This window comes from Myotis daubentonii, chromosome 14 (genome assembly GCF_963259705.1).
Source record: "Myotis daubentonii chromosome 14, mMyoDau2.1, whole genome shotgun sequence".
Taxonomy (NCBI): domain Eukaryota; kingdom Metazoa; phylum Chordata; class Mammalia; order Chiroptera; family Vespertilionidae; genus Myotis; species Myotis daubentonii.
This window is the reverse complement of record NC_081853.1, coordinates 48015600-48037113: the sequence shown is the minus strand read 5'-3', so window position 1 is coordinate 48037113 and position 21514 is coordinate 48015600. Positions and strand designations below refer to the sequence as shown.

Below are 21514 nucleotides of genomic sequence, written 5' to 3'. Positions count from 1 at the left end.
ATAAAGGGATATCTGATGTTGTATTGACCAAATATTAAAAACAGTTGTTTCTGGGTAGTGAGATTTTAGATAATTTTTTTCTTCTCTGCATGGTCCATTTTACTGTATTTTTTTACTTTAAATAATGAACATTTATATGTTTATAAAAAAGTTATTTTTTCTTTCAAAAATAAAAAATAAATTGAGAACAATATATATAAACAAAATCTATACACACGAGTCAGGTAAGAAAGCATGCTTCCCTTAGCAACACTAAAGGAGATATTTAAACACAGTCAGCATTCAATGAACACATAATTTAGCAATCAACAAAATAACTGGGAGTCAGCATGTAAATTATTCATATTTAAATTTTTCAACTGTTTACTCTTTTCAAATATTTATTTCTCCTTTAAAGCAAACTCATTTAAGGGCCTAAAATATGAATAAAGAAAATTTTGTATCAAACTGGGTTTAAGTTACATATTGAAAATTTGGGCTCAACGGAAGAAACTTCTGAGGGCAGAAAATAGTCAAAGCTATCATAAATGGTTATATAACTATATAGTTCATTAAAACTGACTTATATAAACCACTTTTCTACCTTAAAAATGTCCCTCCCGCCCCCATATATCCACTCCTAACATATCAAATCTTCTGAAGCAGGCCCAAAGCTTCTATCACTTTTGATGCTCCTTTTTCATTGCTCATGGCACCCAGTCAGGGGTTGCTGTTGCAACTTCACTCCTGAAAAGTCAAACACATCCTCTGATCCATACCTTCCCATTGTCTCCAAAGACCGGCTACCTCTCTAGTCTTTTTACGTCTATTCTCATAGCATTCATTCATTCCTTAACTCACTCATGGAACCTACTACGAGCAGGGCACTGAGATAGGCCATGAAGGAAAGACCTCCTGAGTGAGTTTTCTGCCATCAGTTGGGTTGGAGCTCCATAAGGAAAAGGATGAACAAGAGATGGCTATGATACAGTGTAACAGAGGAAAGTAGCTGGCCCTAGGAAGGGGCACTGTCCAGGCTGGGGAAGTCAGGGAAGGCTCCCCCTAGGGGTGAAGGGTGAGATAAATCTGAACCATATGACAGCCACGTGCAGAAAAGGCAGCACCAGGCTGGAGAGTGTGGCGTGTTGGGGGAAATGTCTAGTCATTCATTTAATCTGACACATTCAAGAGGAGAAATGGAGAGAGCAGAGAGGATGCCGCGGCGATGGCCCGTGGGCCAGAGCAGAACATTAGCCAGGAGGCACCAGCAGACCCCAAGCCTCACACGATTCTGTCTGAACATCACAGCCAGATCATCTTTCCAACAATGTATCTCTAATTTTCTCATCCCCTTGATTAAAATGTGTCAGCATTTCCTCAATTAAGTATAAGCATCTTTGAAATAAATGACAATTGTTTTCTCCTTTTGCAGCAGACTGGTGGACAATGCTGTACAGTCTAAGCATAATCCATGATGATAATGAGGAGGAGGTGAGAGAAAATACTAGGAAAATTACCATTTTGGCTCCCCATATGCCATAATGTTAAACTGAAAGTTCCCATGTGTATTCGCATGTCCCTAAATGACTTTAATCACAAAAATTGCCCTGAAATGACTGCCCTGGCTAATGTGGCTCCATGGTTAGAGCATTGGCCTGCACACTGAAGGGTGTCAGGTTCGATTCCTGGTCAGGGGCAGGTACCTGGATTGCAGGTTTGATCCCCAGCCCTGGTTGGGGGATGTGCAGGAGGCAACCAATTGATGTGTCTCTCTCACATCAATGTTTCTGTCTCTCTCTCTCCCCATTCCTCCTTCCTTTCCACTGTCTCTAAAATCAATGAAGAAAATATTGTCAGGTGAGGATTAAGAAAAAACAAAAAAGCTGCCCTGATTGGAACAAAGGGACTTTTAAAGTATAACCATACAACACTAGTTCTGACTAATGAAGAGAAGTCAACTAGTTTATGAAACTTTGGAACAGATTCAAAATTTATCTCCAGAAACCATGGGCCTTTATCATTTCTGAGTGAATAAGGGAATGAATAAAAGTATAAAAATTGAAATATGGACAATTCTTTAAGACATGACATTGCATACTTCCAAGTATGCAAAATGATCCCAAAAAATGTTGAGAAAGCCTTATAGACTTACTGTAATGAACTGATAAGTATAATAGATCATCAAAATAGTGACTTAACTAAGAAAATGTAGGTATTGGAAGTACAGACGTGCTTAAAAACACTTTATCTTTAGTATTCAAGAATCTCATTGCAATTTTCTTTCTTCCATCAATTCTGGCAAAACCCAGGCCTTTTTTTGTGGAGGGTGAGGGGAGCTATAATCAGTGATGATTCAAGCATGGTGATTTCCCCTGGGGAAAAGGCTTAAATGTGCCCATCTCTTTGGGGATTCCATCTAGTCAATGTACATACATTAGCACATATTCTGATTTAATGGAATCAAAATAACTAAGTTGTAGTCCACTTCCCATTCATTCATGTGCTGAAGATGTAATGACAAACAGAAGACAGTCATAGAGTCATGAAGGAGATAAACATGAGCCATAACAGAAATACGATTAGAGCTTTAATAAAAAAAAAAAATATGTACAAGACACTGTGGGATCCAAGCTGATGCATCCCAAGTCTGTCTGTGGATATTCTGAAAAGTGATCTAAAGAAGAAAGAAACTGAGCTAAATGTTGGAGAACGAGTGAGTTTCTCAGGCAGGCAAGGGCGGGAAGGGCATCGGAGCCCCTGCTCAAAGGTCTGAAAGGTGAAACCACCTGCCTTGACCACAGGGTGCAGGAGACAAGAAGCACCTAGAAAAGGCAGCTAAAACCAAATGATCAGCCCCGGGGAACAGTTTCGGGTTTGCCTTTTGAAAAGTTCATTCTGGCAAGATTGAGGAGTCAGGGCAGTAAAGGATGAGGCCAGTGGCAGGAAGGCAGCTGGAAAATGTCAAGATAAACCCGGTGAGAAATGATGAGGCTTGAACTCCTTAAACATGAGATGCTGGAACCTGGCCTTTTGAAATAAAGTGTTTGGTTCCATCCTCTCTCAGTGGGAGCTTGTTGACATAAATGGAAAACTTCAAAAGCAATTAAAATTAGATCATCTGACTCTGAATTTTCATTCTTAGATTTCTGGGAGAGATTTCTAGTCAGACAGTGACTCTGGTAAACACCGCAGGGCTTGCTGATCTGTCAATGACTCTAAATTGAGGCATGTCCAGGAGTGACCAAGATGCAAACAGAGGAAGCCCATTAAGGGAGGACCTCCGCCCCCCAAAAAAATCTAGTGTCCCCATGGACCTCAGTTTATCATTCACATCCCAGTCCACTTGGAAACCCTCTTGGAATTATCCCCACTCTGTACAAATCCTTGCATACCTTGGTTGGAAACTAACATGACCATAATTTGTTCCCTATACATCAATTACTAATAACCAGTTCTAATTTCCAGGCCCTGATGATTCAAGAGGAAGATACTGAGCTGTTTGTTTTGTTTGCCAGAGGTATTCTTAGCTTCTTAGGTAGGTCACTTTGCTCTATGGAGAGAATGGGAGCTTAGCAGTTTTTCTTTCTCATCTCTATTGTTTCTTGCCAAAAATCCTTAAAATTTTAAGATGACAGCATTTGCAGATTTATACTCATGATATAGAAATGTCTTTGTTATTAGATTATAGCTGTGAAGATGTGAAAGACTGGAAGAATCAGTCCTGTGAATGTAGGTGGCCATCAGGACCAGAAGTTCGGATAAATCCCCATTATTTGGTTCATTATCATAGGTCTAATCCATTCCAGGATGCCCATAGTTCAGTGGGGTCTAAAGCAAGCCAATGGAAAAATTCTTCAGATATATGAGATAACAAAATGATCTCTTATATGAGACCTTTGGAACACATCCCTTCCTTCTAGAGCTCTGCCTGTCATCTCAAGAACATCAACAGTTAAATCACTCTGGAACCAGCTGGTAGGGAACACCAAAAAAACCAGAGTTGACTTTCCCGAGGTAATAGTACTGAGTACTCTTCTCTGAGTCTTGCCGTGGCTCTGAAGCCAAGCTGCTCTCTTTTTTTCTTTCTTTCTTTTTTTTTAATACCAGAGAGGAAGGGAGAGGAAGAGAGATAGAAACATCAATGATGAGAGAGCATCATTGATTGGCTTCCCCCTACACGCCCCACACAGGGGATCGAGCCCACAACACGGGCATGTGTCCTGACTAGGAATCAAACCGTGACCTCCTGGTTCATAGGTCGATGTTCAACCACTGAGCTACACTTGCTGGGCCCAAGCTGCTCTTCTATTTAAGGTATTGAAGCTACATAAACTATTTGTTGAAATATATATTTGATGTAAGCAGTTCATTCAGGTTACACCCCCTTTCTTGGCATGTGATTCAACTTTGTAAACATTGTCAATAGGGTTTATAGCATGATCTTTATCCTCTGGGTGCTTTACATATATAGAAAATTCTTATCGCATCCTGCTTTGTGTGTTGGGGAGGTTGGTTTAGGGGTGAAGTTGGAGGCCCAGTGTGGTAATCAGTGGCTACTGTCTTTGTTTCTAGTTCCGTTAAACCACTGACAAAAATGCTGACAATTTAGCTGCACAGCAAGTTTCAAAAAATATGCGTGTGTTTACTTGAGTTATTTTTACGTTTGAGCTCCACCTACACACACCTGCTGAAAGTGTAGAGGAGATGTAGGACATGTGGTGACAGTCCTTGGGCTGAAAGACCTCAAAGGAACTTAAGAGAAGCTTAAGGGCTCTGCGATCCCCTTGAGGGAATTGTAAAGTCTGTGAATATGCTTCATCCAGGTGTCTTTCCTCTATTTTGAACATTAAGCAGTCAGAAAAAAAAACAACAAAGCGCCAATTTGCATTTTCAGTGGGAAGCAGAAATGTAGACCTTCAAAACAGACTATCCCCACTTGAAAAGATCAGCCAGCCATACATATTAATAGTGACAAGATCAAAGCCGAAAGAGGTTAACAGTTTTATTCCCAGCTGGGTAACCAGTTAGTGGAAGGGGTAGGAGTAGGTCAGGTGTGTTCTTGCCTCCACCCTAAGAACACTTCTCCATATTACCTATGATTAAAGGGAGTTGGCCATGATGGTCTTGGTAAACATGTGAGACTTCATTTTGTAAGACTGTTACTTAAGTTCCAAATCATCTGTGCTAGAAACTCTGAGTCATCTTTGACTTTCCTCTCACATGCATTCCTCTATCCACTGAAGAGGGCTACGACATATCTGCCTCTTCTTTTCCTATCCCCACAGATGCTGTTTCACTTCAGGACTTCAGCATTTGGGTCCTGGATTCCTACAATGGCCGCTTAAGGCATTTCCTTTCTTTCAGCCTCTCACTTTTTCAGTTCTACATACTACCAGTAGATTTCTCTTTCTCCCAAGTGATTGGATCACTCTCTTTCTGAAATACCTGTTCTGGATTCTCATTGCTTATAGAATTGCATCAAAAATTCTAAGCACAGCCTCCTAGGGTCTGAACTGAACATGCTTCTCTGACTTAATCTCCCACCATTTGTTTTTAGCAATTCTGTACTGTTGACACTGGGCCCTGCTACACATTCCCAGAAAAGAAAAATATGTATGTTGGCCTCCATTTATGTTCCAGGTATTGATACATGCTGATACCTCTCTCTGGAAACTATGCTTTCCCTTTCAGAATATCACTATTTGAAGCAATAGGTTAACTGAGTGTGAATGAATAAAACAACAGTTGACTTCAGTACCTGTTCATTCCACTTTGTTTATATTCCATAATTTACTCCTTCAATTTCTCTAGATAATTAGTTCCTTGAGAATAGGACCACAGACCTTTGCCCCTATGTCATGCACCTTCCTGGAGATGAAGGCTTACCCTGCTCTGCCCCTGCTGCTGTGACATCCCACAAGCAAGTCTGCTGTCAGGGCTTCCTGAGCTAATGGACATGTGGCCTGCATACCCCATTGTCCTGTCACTGCATACTCAGCTGGAGGAAAATAGTCAGGGTCACCAATACAACAAGGATCTGGTCCATGCTCCCTGCCACCACTGGTTCACCCCCGAAAGCCAGGTGCATACCCAAGGTAAGGAGAAGGCCCTTGGCTAATTGAGCACAAAGCCAAGAGTGGCCATATTTGGCCAACAATAGGGACCTTATCACCTGGCTGAAGGGTTTCAAGAAGAGAAATTCTCCAAAAATTTGGTGATAAATTTCCAAGCGGGTCTCCTGAAGCTACTTCTGGGTGTAAGAGCCCTTGAGAAGCAAAAGTTCTGATGGAGAAATAGTTCTTTTAAATCAAGGACTTCGTGCAGAAGGGTCTTCCTGGGGTTAATATTTAATAGGGAAAATGTCTTCTTGGAAAGATTAATACTCGGATAGAAAGGGTCTTCATGGGAAAAGGGTCTTTTGAGGGGCAGGGTTCTCGTGGAAGGAAGGTCCTCACAGGTGAAAGATCCTTTTGAAGAAAGGGTCCTTAAAGGGAAAAGTTCTTCATGGAGAAACGTCCTCATAGTAAAGAGTCCTCATGGGGAAGGGTCTTTATAAAAGAAGAGTCCTCCTGGTTTTAGAATTCCTATAGGAGAATGGTTCTAAGTTCCTATAGAAAGAGTTCCCCTTATGGAGGTTATTCCTCTACCAGGACCTTTCCTCCATGAAGACCCTTCTTCATGATGACCTTTCTAAGAAGAGAGGGAGCTGTGAGGATGAGGCTACTGGTTTCTGTGCTTAGGAACAACATCAGGGGACCTAATAATAGCAAGTACACATTGAACACATACTATGTACCAGGCACAACCTACCCCCCTTTACAGTAGTAGCTCATTTAATCCTTAAAATAACCCCAGAAGGCGGATACTGTTGGCATACTATCCATTTAACAAAAATGAAACTGAAGAATAGCAAGGCTAAGTGAGGAGACTAAATCATACGTTTGGAAAAGGGTAGAACCAGAGTTTGAGCCTAGAACTCAGCTTCTGACCCAATACATTATCCTACAATAAGGCCAAAGGCTTTACATTAATCTATCTCAAAAAGGTCAGAGGTTATGTGCCTGGAACCAGGACCTCACAGATCCATAGACTTCATTACTCCCTTATTCTGTTAACTCTGAGATATCTTATGCCCAAACGAATAAACAATAAAACATTAAAAACACACACAAAAAAAATAAAAACAGGCTTTGGAAGAGGAAAACCCAAATGTGCAGTGGGCAGTGGCTATTATTGAGTAATAAACCATGGATTGGTGCAAGAAAAAGTCAGCTCACTGAGCCGGTCTGAGCCTAAACAGAAGCAGCTTACCAAGGGTCCTTGACCCTCAGCAGCAGCTCCTGTGACATGAGCAACTCCATTATAAACCCAATTCTGCAACACTAGCTAAGGCCTCTCTGACGGAACACCACTACTTGCAACTGGTCACCAGCCCAAGAAATAAACCTCCACTTTAGATTTGCACTGTGTTCCTGCCTAGACCCCAGCTAAACCGTAATTCCAGATGTGCAGAAACAGCACATTGACTCGCTTTCTCTGAGTCTGGACAAAGTGCTTTCTGAGACTCCTAAGAAAATGAGACTTCCAGGGATAATGCAAAAAGAAAGCAGGTGGGGTGCCAGAGGATGGCCCAGAAAGCTAGTGAGATAAACATGGAATTACTCTGGGCCACATGGACCTTCAAGAACTAAGGGGAGAATTAAGGCCAGGGTAAGGCATTTCACAGACTAAATTTCAGCATGTTTAAAGTCACAAATTCTTAACCTAAGCCACAGACATCTTTGGCTCAGTCCTCACTCCCCATACAATAACTAGTTGACTCCATGTAAAGATGAGAAGATGAACCATAAATGAAAAGGGACCAGATTCATATATAAGACAAAAAAAGGAAAGAAAAGTAAACAAGATAAAAGTCATACATAAAGAAAGAAAAGAAGAGCTCATGCAAATGACTCTTCAGAGTCTCAAAGAATTACTTAAGACTTTCTTTTTAAAAAGGCCCTTAAAAAAAAAGTAAAGGTTCCAAAAGCTTCAAAAGAGATAGTAAGATAATAGGAGGAGCATTAAAGTGAGCTGACAAAGCACAGATAGAAGCGGAAAAGAAAATGAAAACATTATAGAGATTAAAGTCATATTAGAAGCAGAAAACTATTGAATATATATAACTGAAAACATAGCCAGGTCCCTGGCTGACAAAGTTCGGGTAATCACTCAAATGTTATGAGAAAGAACAGATATTTAAAGGACTATTAAGGGGAGAACAATGGTGCAAGATTCATAAAGTTATGAGTTAAGTAAGGCATGGCTCAACAACTGTACACCAGCCAAGTGATTCTTCAAGTAAAATTGCAACTGAGAAATATTCTAATAGATGCAAGAATGCAGGAAATATAACACCTGTGAGCCCTTTATGAAGAAAATTATTAGAATATTAAAATGAACATAAAAATTAATAAAGAAAAGTGTGAATAAAATGGCAAGGTAAAAGAAATGCTGATGATTTGTTTTAAAATAGAAGAAAACTTGACAACTGTGGATATTATAGTTAAAGACTTGTAAATGTTATAAGACTTGACAAAGTTAAAATAGTGAAATTAGAAGTGTTGAGAAAATAGAGAAAAAAGTATGTTTGCTAATTGTTCATCTTTTATAGCAAAGATTTCCAAAGATACCATTTAAAGTTAAATTAGGTGGTTCAAAAATTATTCCAAACTCATAAACTTTTTTATAATAAATAATCTTTTAGGATTAACATATTTTGTAGTGAAGAAATACTTACTGTAAATATAGTCATTTCAATAACAACTATTGTATTTTTAGGCAATTCTTCTAATCTAAACTTTGACCTCCCTATCTAGTTAGTTTTCTCTGTATATGCATAGAGAAATGTCTAAAATGAGTTTCATCAGAACTTTATTATTTCTGGATTTTTTGTGTGTCTTGTTTTGTCTCTGGGGAGTGGAATTTGTAAAAATGTTTATATTTCTGTGATCTTTTATTGGTTGAACGTTTTATGATGAGCAAGTAGCATTTTTTACAATAATAAAAGTTACTTTTCATAAAAGATAAACAAAATGAGAAAAATATTTGCAACATATGTGACAAGCAATAGTCCAAATAAAGCAACATAAACATTAACAGTAAAAAGATGAACACCAGAAAATATAGGCAAAGGACATTAAAAGTCAATTCGCTAAGAAAAAGTACAAATATTAAAAAACCAATAAAATGTTACTCAACTAATTATCAAAGCACAAAAAATTTAAAGGCAGAATTAAGATATAAATATTTGTTTATCAATTTGGCAAAAATTGGAAATATTATCAGTCTACATTTGGTGAAAATGGGCAAATGGCCTCCTTGTACATTATTGGCACATGACTCCTAGTACACGATTCTTACAACTTCCAAGCATATAATTTGGAGAAAATAAAATGTATTGTGCATGTTTACATATAGTGAGTTTCAGGCAAAATCAGGACATTCAAGAGGTAGTTTTGGGGCAATAATGATCTTTTTCATGTTCTCATTCTCTTCCAAACTATTCAATATTCGTCTTTTATCTCATGTTCCTTAAATGAAATTGTGCTACTTTACAGTGATTTCCAACATAATTTCATTACTTTGAATCACCAAAAGCAACTAGGATTTTTATGCACTGTTAGTAGGAATGTAAAATGGTAAATCGCTTTGGAGACTTATTGAGGAGTTTCTAATAAAGTTGAAATATGCACTACAACCCAGAAATTCTGCTCCTAGCTGTGTACCCAAGAGAAATGAATGTGTATGTCCATAAAAACGTGTATGAATATTCATAGCCTTATTCATAATAGACAAAAACAGAACACAACCCAAATGTCCATCAACAGGAGAACGTCTGTGGTTTATTCACACAATGAAATGCTACTCAGAAATTCAAAGGAGTGAGCTACCGATATACACAGCACACATGAATCTCACGGGCATTATGTGAGCGAAAGGAGCTAAGGGAGTACACGCTATATGCTTTCATGTATATGAAGTTCTAGAATAGGCACAGCGCCCTATGGTGGTGCTAGGTGTCAGAATAGTGGTCATATTTGAAGAGGGGGCTATTGACATGTCCATTAGCAATTGACTGGAAAGCGACATGAGAACATTTTCAGGGGTAAGAAAAAATGTTCCATAAGTTAATCTGGGTTTGGGTTGCACAGGTATATGCAAAAGTTAAAATTCTTCCAACTGTCCACTTATGGTTTCTGCATTTCACTTAAGTAAACTGTACACAGCAATGGACTACTGGCTTGAAAGAAAGGCCATTTCCCCATGGGGAAGGATCAGTTCCGTCCCAAGCACCTTCTCTCCCAACACTTAGATTCCTGGTTGCCTGGGAGCCTCAGAGGCTGGGGAGGATCTGAAGAGCAGGGTGGATTCAATCCAGGGAGAGGAAGGGGTCACTGACCTCATTTCCTTACTTTGGATGGAGCTGTATCTGTGCTGTTGGGTAAAACAGCACAAATGTAAACGAGGTGTAAACTGCTTTCACATCTCATTTAGGCAACAGATGAGGCGTGAAATGCATTTCACAGGCACAAGTACTGGAGGGGTATGCTTAGCATGGCACAATGTAGAACATTTGTTCCTCTTCCCTCAGGAATGCTGGATTATTTCTGAACATGGCTCCTGTAGAGGGTAACGGAGGAGGGGTGGAGGTGTAAGTGCAGGAGGAGGAAGAAGGGCTCTGCTGTCTCCTATACCTATGGCACCTTCCTTCCTTTCTCTGCCTGACCACCTCCTTCCTACACATCTGTTCAAGTCCAGCTCAAACATCACCTCCCCGCCCATCACTGGCTCTCAGAATCTGTGGCTCTCTCCCCTGGTCACCCACAGCACTTGGCTCCGCATTCAGGTTTGTCACTGATTTCCCTCCATTTTATGTTAGAAGGACCAGGAGTGTGTATTGCTCTTGTAATCCCAGGCTTGGACTCAGTAGTTGCTCAATTAACCTTTCAGGAATGACAGCAAGCTGAAGCAGGGGAAGTAGAAAGGGCCAAGAATGTATTCGGGGATGGCAGTTTAGCAGCCAAACCTTCTTCAAATACCCAAAAGAAATACAAGTTCCAAAGACGATTTAAGAGCTTAGAGGATTTATATTATTTTAGATCTCTCAAAGACGTACATGTCTGTACCCTTCAGGGCGAGCTTATTTGTAAAGATAAAAGTGGGAGTCAATGTGTTCTGATCACTGAAACAGTGTTGTGCCCCCTTCTGTGAGAGGAACTTTGATATGTCCAGCTGATAATTGTTATATCTCTATCACCTATTCTAAAATATGTGACTGGGTTTGCAGGCCTTTGCCCACTAACAAGATAGATCTCTTTGAAGAGAACAGGTTGGGTTTAAATTCCCAGTGCCTCTCCTGATAAGAGCTGCTTATCTCTGCATCCACTGTAACATACATATTGAATGTTGACTTTTTTTTTTAGAAAAGCAAGCAAGAATTTATTGTCTGCAGCAAAAACCTACTTAGGGCAATGAAACAAGGAAGGGCATAGAAGAAGCAACAGGAGAGCCTAGGCTGGGTTGCTTTGGTTCACTGGGAAGTCAGAGAAAAGCAGGGGAAAGGGGCCTGGGAGACAGGTTCAGGGGGTTAGCCCTGGACAAGCTGCCACTGCCCATTGCTCCCCTGATTGCAAGTCTCATGGGGTCCCTTAGAGGTTAGGGGATACATGTGGGTGGTGGGGGAGGTCTTAGGGGTCAATCAACAGAATATTCATCAGCTTTATGCTGATGTACGAAAATGAGATTTATTCTCTTAATTTGTCTGTCCTTGGGTGTGGTTGGCAAATGGCACTAACTGCACTTCTGTTCTTTGTCTGCCTGAGTAGGGTGATTTAAGCCATCTACCCTCTGGCTGGGGAGGAGAAGTGCAAACAATTTACTCCCAAGTGTCCTTGGTTTAGGGAGGATAGGATTTACTAGGTGGCTGCAAACTGTCTTAGTCTCCCCATTCCACTTGTCCTGGAATTTTCTTAGCATCTTACTATTTACTTATGGTGGCCAAAACAAGGCCAATTCCAAGCTATAACACAATTAAACTAGCATACTAGAGAAACTGTACTTGGAAAATTCCAGGGAACACAGGGAAATTGAGATGGCAGCATACTGTGAAATAACTATTTCACCAAGACTGAGATCTGAGATCAAGCCTAGCCACAAACTTGACCTCAGAAAATTGTTTAACCTCTGCAGATCTCTGTTTCCTCCTCTGTAAAATATGAACAATTCTGGAATTCAGTTTGCACTTTCCCTACAACCCAATGATTGCTTTCCTAGGAATGTACCTCAGACACGTACTCAAATTCAGATGCACACTAATGTTCATCCCAGCACTGGTTATAAAAAAAAGGGTGGGAAACAATGCAAATGCTTATTCATGTGGGCATGGATAAATAACATTTGCATATGAAACAGACCAACATAGCCTACTTAGATGGGTCTTAAAAACAAAGGATGCATAACATATTAAAGGTACAGTTTTGAATTTATAGTACCATAGCATTTGAGTAGAGAAACAGTCAAGATAGACAGGGATAACAGAGTACTAGGGATGAAAGAAACAAAAATAAAATGTCAAATAAAATAAAAAGAGACAGGAATCTAGAGACATTAAGTCTTGGTTTAGCAAGACAGAGACAAAAAGATAGGCAACTATTTCTAAGTGGACAATGTTTGATTTTTCCTGTTTACCTCAAGTCAGAGTAAAAAAAACCTAAGATTTTCAATGGCTTTAAATGTGGCCTCACATTTTCACCAGATCATCTACTCTGTGTTCAAATAACATACGCTGCACAACGTAAGCGGTAGATAGTCACCGATTTTGCTCAGTATTGACAGTCAAGGCATTTTTACTGTTAATGCAATGTTAATTGGGACCATGCTAACATTTAATTAATTTTAAGTACAAATAGATCATTTGTCAACAAAGGGGGGTAAAAATATTAATTGAAACATGTGAATGGTTATTTGCAAGTGGAGGAAAGATCCCACAATTAAAGTTAATCACAGTGTGATTAATTGATTTTAATTGATTCAGGATGGTTTCCTGTGGCAAAACACAAGTCTGTCAATAAAACTTACAATTAAGACTCATTATGGAAAACAAAGTTACTAAGGCAAGCAGCGACGGGACAGAGCACAGCGGGCTGCTTTCCCTATGATGCGGAGAGGCCAGCATCCTAAGCAGGACAACAAAGGCCCAGGGACTGGGCATTCTGGGAAGGTGGAAGACATGCTCAGGAAAGCCTTCAGACAAAGGTGGGAGCATACTTGCGTCTGAGAAATGGAAGCTTTGGAGATGAGAGGGTTGGGTAGGGAGTTGGGCCCAGTGGTGGATGGAGGAGGGCAATTGTGTCAGCAGCTCTATCCCTCAAGTATAGAGATAAGCAAGGCTCGGCTACGCCATGGGGTATACAGATGCATGGAGCCAGAGGTTCTAAAACACAAGATCTGTAAGTCTTAGGAAATAGAAATGGAGTCTCCCTACAAATGGGGATTAACACAGACAGGGTTCTGAGAGCCTGCAGGGCCCCAAGCCTCAGACATGACTGCTGCTCCGAACAACAGGCCCACAAGGCACTCCGGGAAGATGCATGCAGGCTCCCCTGCTCTGCAGATGATTCTGGTGGGAATTCAAGGTCAATCTGTTTACTCAATTATCCTGTTCTCGGGAAACTGAAGACATTGTCACTTGTTTTCATTACATGCCTGGAAGGTGAGGCCTTCCATGATGTTGTCCTATCAAACTTCTATTAATTCCTCTCCCTCACCCCACGGGAGGATCTAGGAACCTGTCAACAAAGAGCTTTTTTATATATGTTGGGTACGAGCATAAAAACTTTTAGTTTTAGTTCATTTTTTTAAAATTGATTTCAGAGAGGAAGGGAGAGGGAGAGAGACAGAAACATCTATGGTAAGAGAGAATTATTGATTGGCTACCTTCTGCATGCCTCACACTGGGGATCAAGCCCACAACCTGGGCATGTGCTATGACCAGGAATCAAACTGAGACCTCCTGGTTCATAGCTTGATGCTTAATCACTGAGCCATGCCAGCTGAGCTGTTTCAATTTGCATTCCCCCCAGAGTATAGCTATGATATAACAAATATATCTGGTCTTTGTCCCCAGTTCCTGGCACAGTTTTAAAAACCCTTGGAACTTTGATTGATAGAAGTGTCCTTGTTATGGTAACAAGGTGATTCCTGGCTGAGGTCCTACACAGCTTCAGGATGGGAGCTGGTCACCAGGAAGGCGAACCAGTCACCTGGCAACTTTGGGCCAGTTCAGCCTCTGGGGAGGGGAAGATGGCTGGAGATTACGTTCAGTCATGTGGCAATGAGTGGATCAATGTCCATAAAATAAGATAAAACCCTAATAAAATCTCTGGATATCAACCCTCAGTGAGGCTTCCTGGGTGGTGAACACATTGATATGCAGGGTGGGTGACATGCCCAGATTCCACAAGCAGAGGGCATGAAAATATGGAATAGGAATGGAGTCCAGCCCCCCTCCGCCTCCTTTAACACTTGCCCTATCCACCTCTTCCATTTGGCTGTCCCTGAGTTGTATCCTTTATAATAAAAATGTAACCATAATAAATATAGCACTTTCAGAGAGTTCTGTAAGTTGCTCTAGCAAATTATCAAACTTGAGAGAGTCATGAAAGTCTCTGAATTTATGTAGCAGGTAAGACAAAAGGGCAGGTGGCATCTGAAATGGGGCAGCATTGTGAAGGGCTTTGCCATTAACCTCTGGGGTCTATGCTAATACCAGGTACTTAGTGTCTTCACTGAATTGAAATTTAGGACACCCAACTGGTTTCAGAGAATTGGTGTCAGAACACAAAAGCTTGAGACAAGAGCTTGGGTGCAGACAATTTATTTAAGAGGCAGTCCCAAGAGGCAAATGAAGGGAGTGAGACAGATAAGGGAGAAACGCCAATGCACTGAGTGCTGGTTACCTCTACGGGCAGTGGGGGTCAGTGCTGTTGGGGATGTTGTTGTTGTTTTTGTTTTGATGTGTGTGTGTGTGTGTGTGTGTGTGTGTGTGTGTGTGTGTTTAAATATTTTTATTGATTTCAGAGAGGAAGGGAAAGGGAGAGAGAGAGAGAAATTTCCATGATCAGACAGAATCATTGATCGACTGCCTCCTGCATGCCCCCTTCAGGGGATCAAGCCTGCAACCCAGGCATGTGCCCTTGACTGGAACCCGGGACGCTTCAGTTCGCAGGCCAACGCTCAATCCACTGAGCCAAACCAGCCAGGGCTGTTGAGGATGTTTTAAAGAACCAGATAGAACACAGCTCCAAGAACAAGGAAGCCAAGGGGCTCCTCTGCTGATTCTCTTCCCCGGCTTGTTAAGGGTTTCTCTGGGGAAGGGGGTTGTTAATTTCTCTACCATTCTGGTGGTAGCACTTTCCTTGGCTCCAGAGAAATTTCCAAACCAACAAAGCAAAGAGACACACAGGTATGAGCTTGACGTGAATACTAAAAGCATGCAGGAATTTGAAAGGACGTAGTTTGGTGCATGACAATTACCTGTTGCACTCAAGAATCTCAATACCCTCTATAAATTATTCCAAGCTGCTTTCTTGGAGTAAAATTATAAACAAATCATTTATTAGGCAAAAGTAAAGCTTTGGAATGCCTCTCTTTTCCTCCCAGTTCCACCCTGCAAGAGAAACAGCCCTAGGGAGTACTTGCAAATAAGTCACCAGGCTCATACATGTAACATGGGTCTCCTTGCAAGGAATGATTGAATTATGGATGGTACCAGCCCCTAAGAAGCTAATCCAGGGCCAGTCAGAGACCCATGAAAGTAATGAAGGAGAAGCCATGCTGTCAGTGCTGGAACTGGAGCAGAAACAAAGGGAGCATACCAAGTCCTGACAACGAAGAAACCCCAGTATCACAAACAAGGATGTGCCAAGATGGCCCGAGGCCAGAGCTACCTTGGGCAGGGCAAATATCTAATGCCCAAATCACATTCTAATATGCACAGAGCCGGCGCTACGGCTGTGTTCCGCAAGAGGCCTGGGTCCCTCCCTGATAACACAATGGTAGCCTGAAGGAGTGCTCTCTATCCCGGCCACCGGAAGAACCCAACACTGCTGCCAAGGGCAGGGCTCTCACAGATGCCCAATCTAAAACCTGCTGTGGCCACCAGAACCTGCTTTGTCCACCTTGACTTTTACTTTCCTCATCACATCCTTGGGCCAACAGTTGTCCTAAAAAAACACATCTCACAGATATTCACTGAGTAAAGGTTTGGAGGAGAAAAAGACTCCATTCAACTGTAGGTGAGGTAAGACGCATGGGTGCTCGCCAAGGAGAGAGGAAGAAGGATTAAGAAGACATGAATTTTGAGCCAGTTCTGTACTATTTCTTGAAGCACATATACCTACTGGGACATTGGAGTTGACAACCAAAATGAAACCCCCTTTCTGAGGCAAGTCACCACTTTCAACCTGCCTTTATTGACTGGAGCAACAGTACTTGCTTATAAAATAGTCAATTTGACTCTTTGAATTACAGGAAAATTGAATTATAAATGCTGTCTTCACTTCTCTCTGAATGTTGGCTTTATTCTTTCATATTGCAGTCAGTCTTACTCCATATACTGGGACATCTAGCCAAACTCACCCCTTCCAACTTTGGGGTGGATCACCATAACCAGGAGGATATAAATTATGTCGGCCTCATCCTGAGTAATTTGCCCAACACTTTGGCTAGAAACATGGGATATGGGCCCAAAAGAGAATTGGCAGTGTTCAAATAGGACAAACACAATAACCATACCCCTCTCCACCACTTCCCCATGTATCTATCACATAAATATATATAGTACCTACTATGGGCCAGGTACTAGGTTCTGAGCTTATGATGGTGAACAAAACCAGTATAATCTCCACCCTCACTGAACTTACAGTTGAGGGTTTTTATCTAACTTTGGGAACAAGCTACCTAACATCTCTAAATTGCACATCTCCTCTGTAAAAGGAAGATAATCATATTTACCTTTCCTTGTTGTTGCAGGGAAAATTTGACATGGCTTCCGGCGTTCAGCATTAGCAGCTCAGCTGTGGCACTGCGCCCAGGTGGCAGCTGGGCTGTCCCCGTTACCTCCAATTCTGCAGTGAGATTCTGGACATTGCTCCTGGCTGCACAGCTTCCCAACTCTGTCCTTCAGCCTTGCTGTGCACATCCTAAGGTCCTTTCACAAATTACCCTTCCGCTCAAACCAGTTTTTCATTGTTTGCTACTAAAAACCTTAACTGATAAAGAATGTGCTTGATAAACGGTAACTATAGTTACTAATCCCTCAGCTCCTTGTCCCTTTAATAAGGAAAGTACAGCTGAGAGCCATGCAAAGTGGAACCCGAAAGGAGCAGTCCTAAGAATTAAATCAGACCCAGACCCTGGCCGTGGCAGGTGTTGTCAACAACCCCACGTCTGATGCACAGGCAGGGGGAACTGTCCCTGTCATTTTGCAGGAACCAGAAGTAGAGAAGCAGTTCTTCTCTCCATGTTCAGAGGTAAAATAATGATTTCTCCAAAGGAGCTTTCATGCACTGCGCTGATTAAAAGTAATAAAAGGCGGCTGCTTCGACTCCAGATTTAATTTCAGACACTTAAATGTGTTATGGCCTTTCAATTGAGTTCTGTGTGTTCAGTGGAGCAGGAAGGCAGGGAATCTTAGATGTTTCCTTGTCACTCGGCAGACATGAAGGCGAACCAGGTCCCCATCTCTGACCTTCAGAAGGTGGGCACAGGACATGATTATCTCGTTGGCTCCAAACCTTGACCTTGGTTTCCACAGGGTGAAGGTCTCGGGATTTTGCTAAACTAACCCCGAGATGATGTGACTATCAGGAAACCCGTCAAGGGCAGCTGGGCCACCGCTCAGAAGTCTGGGCAGGTCACTCAGAGCCTGTCTGTGAGGAAGCGCCTGTCTGCCCAGAGACACCTCTGGCTGAAGTCAAATGGTTGGGATTCACCTGGTCTCATTTCTCCTGCTCCAGCCTCACCCAGCCCGGGATTCACATCACCCCCGGTTCCACCACTTATTCCCTGTGATTCTTTACTTCTCTTGACCTCAGTATTCTTAACTTTAAAATGGGACAATTATATTTAAGACACAGAGAGTATTACATGTAATGTCTATAAAATGCTAAGATGATGGAAAGTGGTTACCCACTATCTCTTACTGAAAGGCCAATAAATGCAATCTAATGTGCCAATACCTAAACCAGGGCAGAGAGTTCAGACAGGGGCGCAGCCTCCTTGCTGGCTTGGCCCTCGTGGCTCTGCCTCGCCTCTTTTCTCCCATATTCTCATACAGAGAGATGAGAAGACCAGCAACAGTGACTGGGTCCCCTACCCCATGTAGAAGCTATTAACATCTTCCAAGGACACAAAAGACGCAAAACCAATAGAGCAGAAAAGCATGGTTTGGATGTAGGAGAAGTATAAAGACAATTTAGAAGTTAGAGTAGCTCTCTGCTTAGCTCCTGGGCAATAGTATTGCAACCCCACACCTGTCACAGAGGCCACGAAAAAACCTGGGCTGGGCTGGGCTGGAAAAACAAAACAAGGAGCATATTATTTAACACGTTGAATGGAAAGTTCCTCGGCAAAAGATAGATATCCAACACACAGTGCTGGTGATGAGGCAGGGAGCAAGGTACACTATTATGTACATTTCTTTTCTCAAGGTAAGCTATATTTTTGTTATTATTAGGAAAGTAATACATACACATAATAGAAAACTGAGACACAGACAATTACAAAAGAACAAACACACAAAACACCCAGAACCGCCACAAAAATGGCAGCCACTATTTTTGTTTAGGAATACCCCATGCCCAAGGTGCTCATGGGCTGGAAGGGGAGAGGTGAGAAAAGGCGTCATTGTAACTAACGGGACAGTTGCTAGGAGACCGTGCTGGGCAGATGCTGAGGAAGGACCAGGAGGAGCAATAACTCTGGGAGAAAGGGGATGAGGAAAAAGTCATCCAAGACGTTTGAGTGAATTTAAAGTATGAGTTTGCCTGTTGTAAAGTAGGAAGTTTAATGAAGAACAGCAAGCCACTGGCTGGGAGGAGACAACTGAATTGCTCAAGTGTATCCATCAAAAAATTTATATCCCCTAGAACCCCTACAAAGCAGTAAGAGCAAACAGAACATCTAATTTTTTAATGGACAGAATACTGAACAGGTACTTCACTAAAAAGGGTATTTAAATTGACCAGTAAACATATAAAACAGTGGTTCTCAACCTTCCTAATGCCGTGACCCTTTAATACAGTTCCTCATGTTGTGGTGACCCCCCAATTTCATTATTACAAATTGAACATAATTAAAGCATAGTGATTAATCACAAAAACAATATGCAATTATGTGTGTTTTCCGATGGTCTTAGGCGACCCCTGTGAAAGGGTCGTTCGATCCCCAAAGGGGTAGCGACCCACAGGTTGAGAACCGCTGATATAAAAGATGCCCAAGTTAATTGGTTACTGAAGAAATGAACACTAAATCCACAATCCTCGATCAACACTCACCCATCAGAATGACTAAAATTAAAAATATCAAATGTTGGCGAGGCTGTGGAGCAATTAGAACTCGTGAACTTTCCTGGTGGGAGTATAAATTGGTAGAGCAACTTTAGAAAACAGTTTAGTGGTATCACTAAGTCTGACTAAATGCCAAGCTAAGGAAGAGCAATTCCACTCTTATGTATAAATCCAACAGAAAGAGGATGTATGTTCATTGAAAAGCCTGTAAAAGAATGTTAACAGCAAAAAATTTCCTAATAGTCTCAAATTGGACAAACCAAAATGTCTATAATAGTAAAATGAAGGCCGGCCAGTGTGATTCAGTGGTTGAGTGTCAACCCATGAACCAGGAGGTCATGGTTCAATTCTTGGTCAGGGCACAAGCCCAGGTTGCGGGCTCGATCCCAAGTAGGGGGTGTGCAAAAGGTAGCTCGATCAATGATTCTCTCTCATTACTGATATCTCTCTCTCTCCCTTTCCTTTCTTCTCTCTGAAATCAATAAAAACATATTTTAAAAATAGTAAAATTGCTTTAGTTGGTCTGGCTCAGTGGATAGAGTGTTGGCTTCTAGACTGAAGGGTCCTGCATTCAATTCCAGTCAAAGGCACGTACCTAGGTTATAAGCTCAATCCCTGGCCCTGGTGAGGGCATGTGCGGGAGGCAACCAATAGATGTTTCTCTCTCTCTGTTTCTCCCCTTCCCTTCCACTCTCTCTAAAAATCAATGGAAAAATGTCTTTGGGTGAGGATTAACAATAAATAAATAAACAAAAATAAATGTTTAAAAATAGTAAAATGAATAAAGTATGATATGTTCTTTAAATAGAGGCAGTTGGGTGGGGTGGCAGGGAGACAATGCACAATGAAAAAGAACAAATTACAAGAGCATGTAACAACATAAGCGAATTTCACAAAAATAATATTGAGAAAAATAGCTAGACATAAAATATGAATGATTCCATTTATATAGAGTTATTAAACAGTCAAAATTAACCTGTGGTTTAGAAGTCAGGAGAGTGGATATTCCTAAGGGCAGGACATTACTGCAAGGGTGCACTAGGGGCTTTTGGGTCATGCCTGTCTCTTGATCCGGGTGCTGGTCACTCCGTATGTTCACTCTCTGAAAATCCATCAAGCTGAAAGTGCATGCTATGTGCATTTTTCTGTACCCCTGTTGCACTTCAGGAACATTTACATTAAGCAAAACAGAAGTGAAGGTGGGCTCATTTTGCCTGAAATGCAAATTGCCTGGGGAAGCTCTAGAAACTGAACCTTGTGTTTCATAACCACCTACCCAGTCTGCTCTTAAGAGCCAAAGACTGGAAGGAAAGGTGGATAGCAGAGCAGGAATCTGAATTCCTCATAGAGAAAAAAAGAAGAGGGAAGCGGCGAGAAAGTACAAAATGAAGACATGGAAGCAATCAAAACAAAGGCAGAAGGAGGAGCAATGCTCAGCAAGGCTGCAAAGATGATACTTTCAGGGGTCATTTCTATAGTTTGTTACTAGAAGGCCTGCAGGCTAGACATTAACAGACAGAAGCAGGACAATGACTTGAAAAGTCCAGCGTTTTTGTTTTCTAACTTTTATATAAGGCAAATGCAAGCAAATCTATTTAGAACACACAGTCTGCAGGAATTGTTCGCACTGCTTTGATTCAGGTGGGGTGGGATACATTCTGAAGCAAGCGGAGTTTTCATGAGATTCTCCCATCAGGGGAAAAGGGAGGTCCAAAAAGGGTCTAGGATTCTTAGGACAGAAGAAAATCCTTCCATTGTTTCCCACCGCTCCCTCCTCTCCCAGGATCCATCCCCTTACCCTCATCCCTGCCTCAGCCTAAATCCTGAAGCCGCCACGCCCACTTTGATGCCTCTTTCCCTCCCTCTCTCCTCCTTGCTGCCTGTCAGCTGCTCGGATGTCTTCCTGTCCTGCAGATGCCTTGACA

At 41.6% G+C, this 21514-nt stretch overlaps 1 pseudogene; it reads left to right on the top strand.

Annotated features, from left to right (window-relative positions):
* The first annotated feature begins 21036 nt into the window (after nt 1-21036).
* Nucleotides 21037-21221, top strand: LOC132215966 (small nucleolar RNA U3; annotated as a pseudogene).
* The last annotated feature ends 293 nt before the right edge of the window (nt 21222-21514 follow it).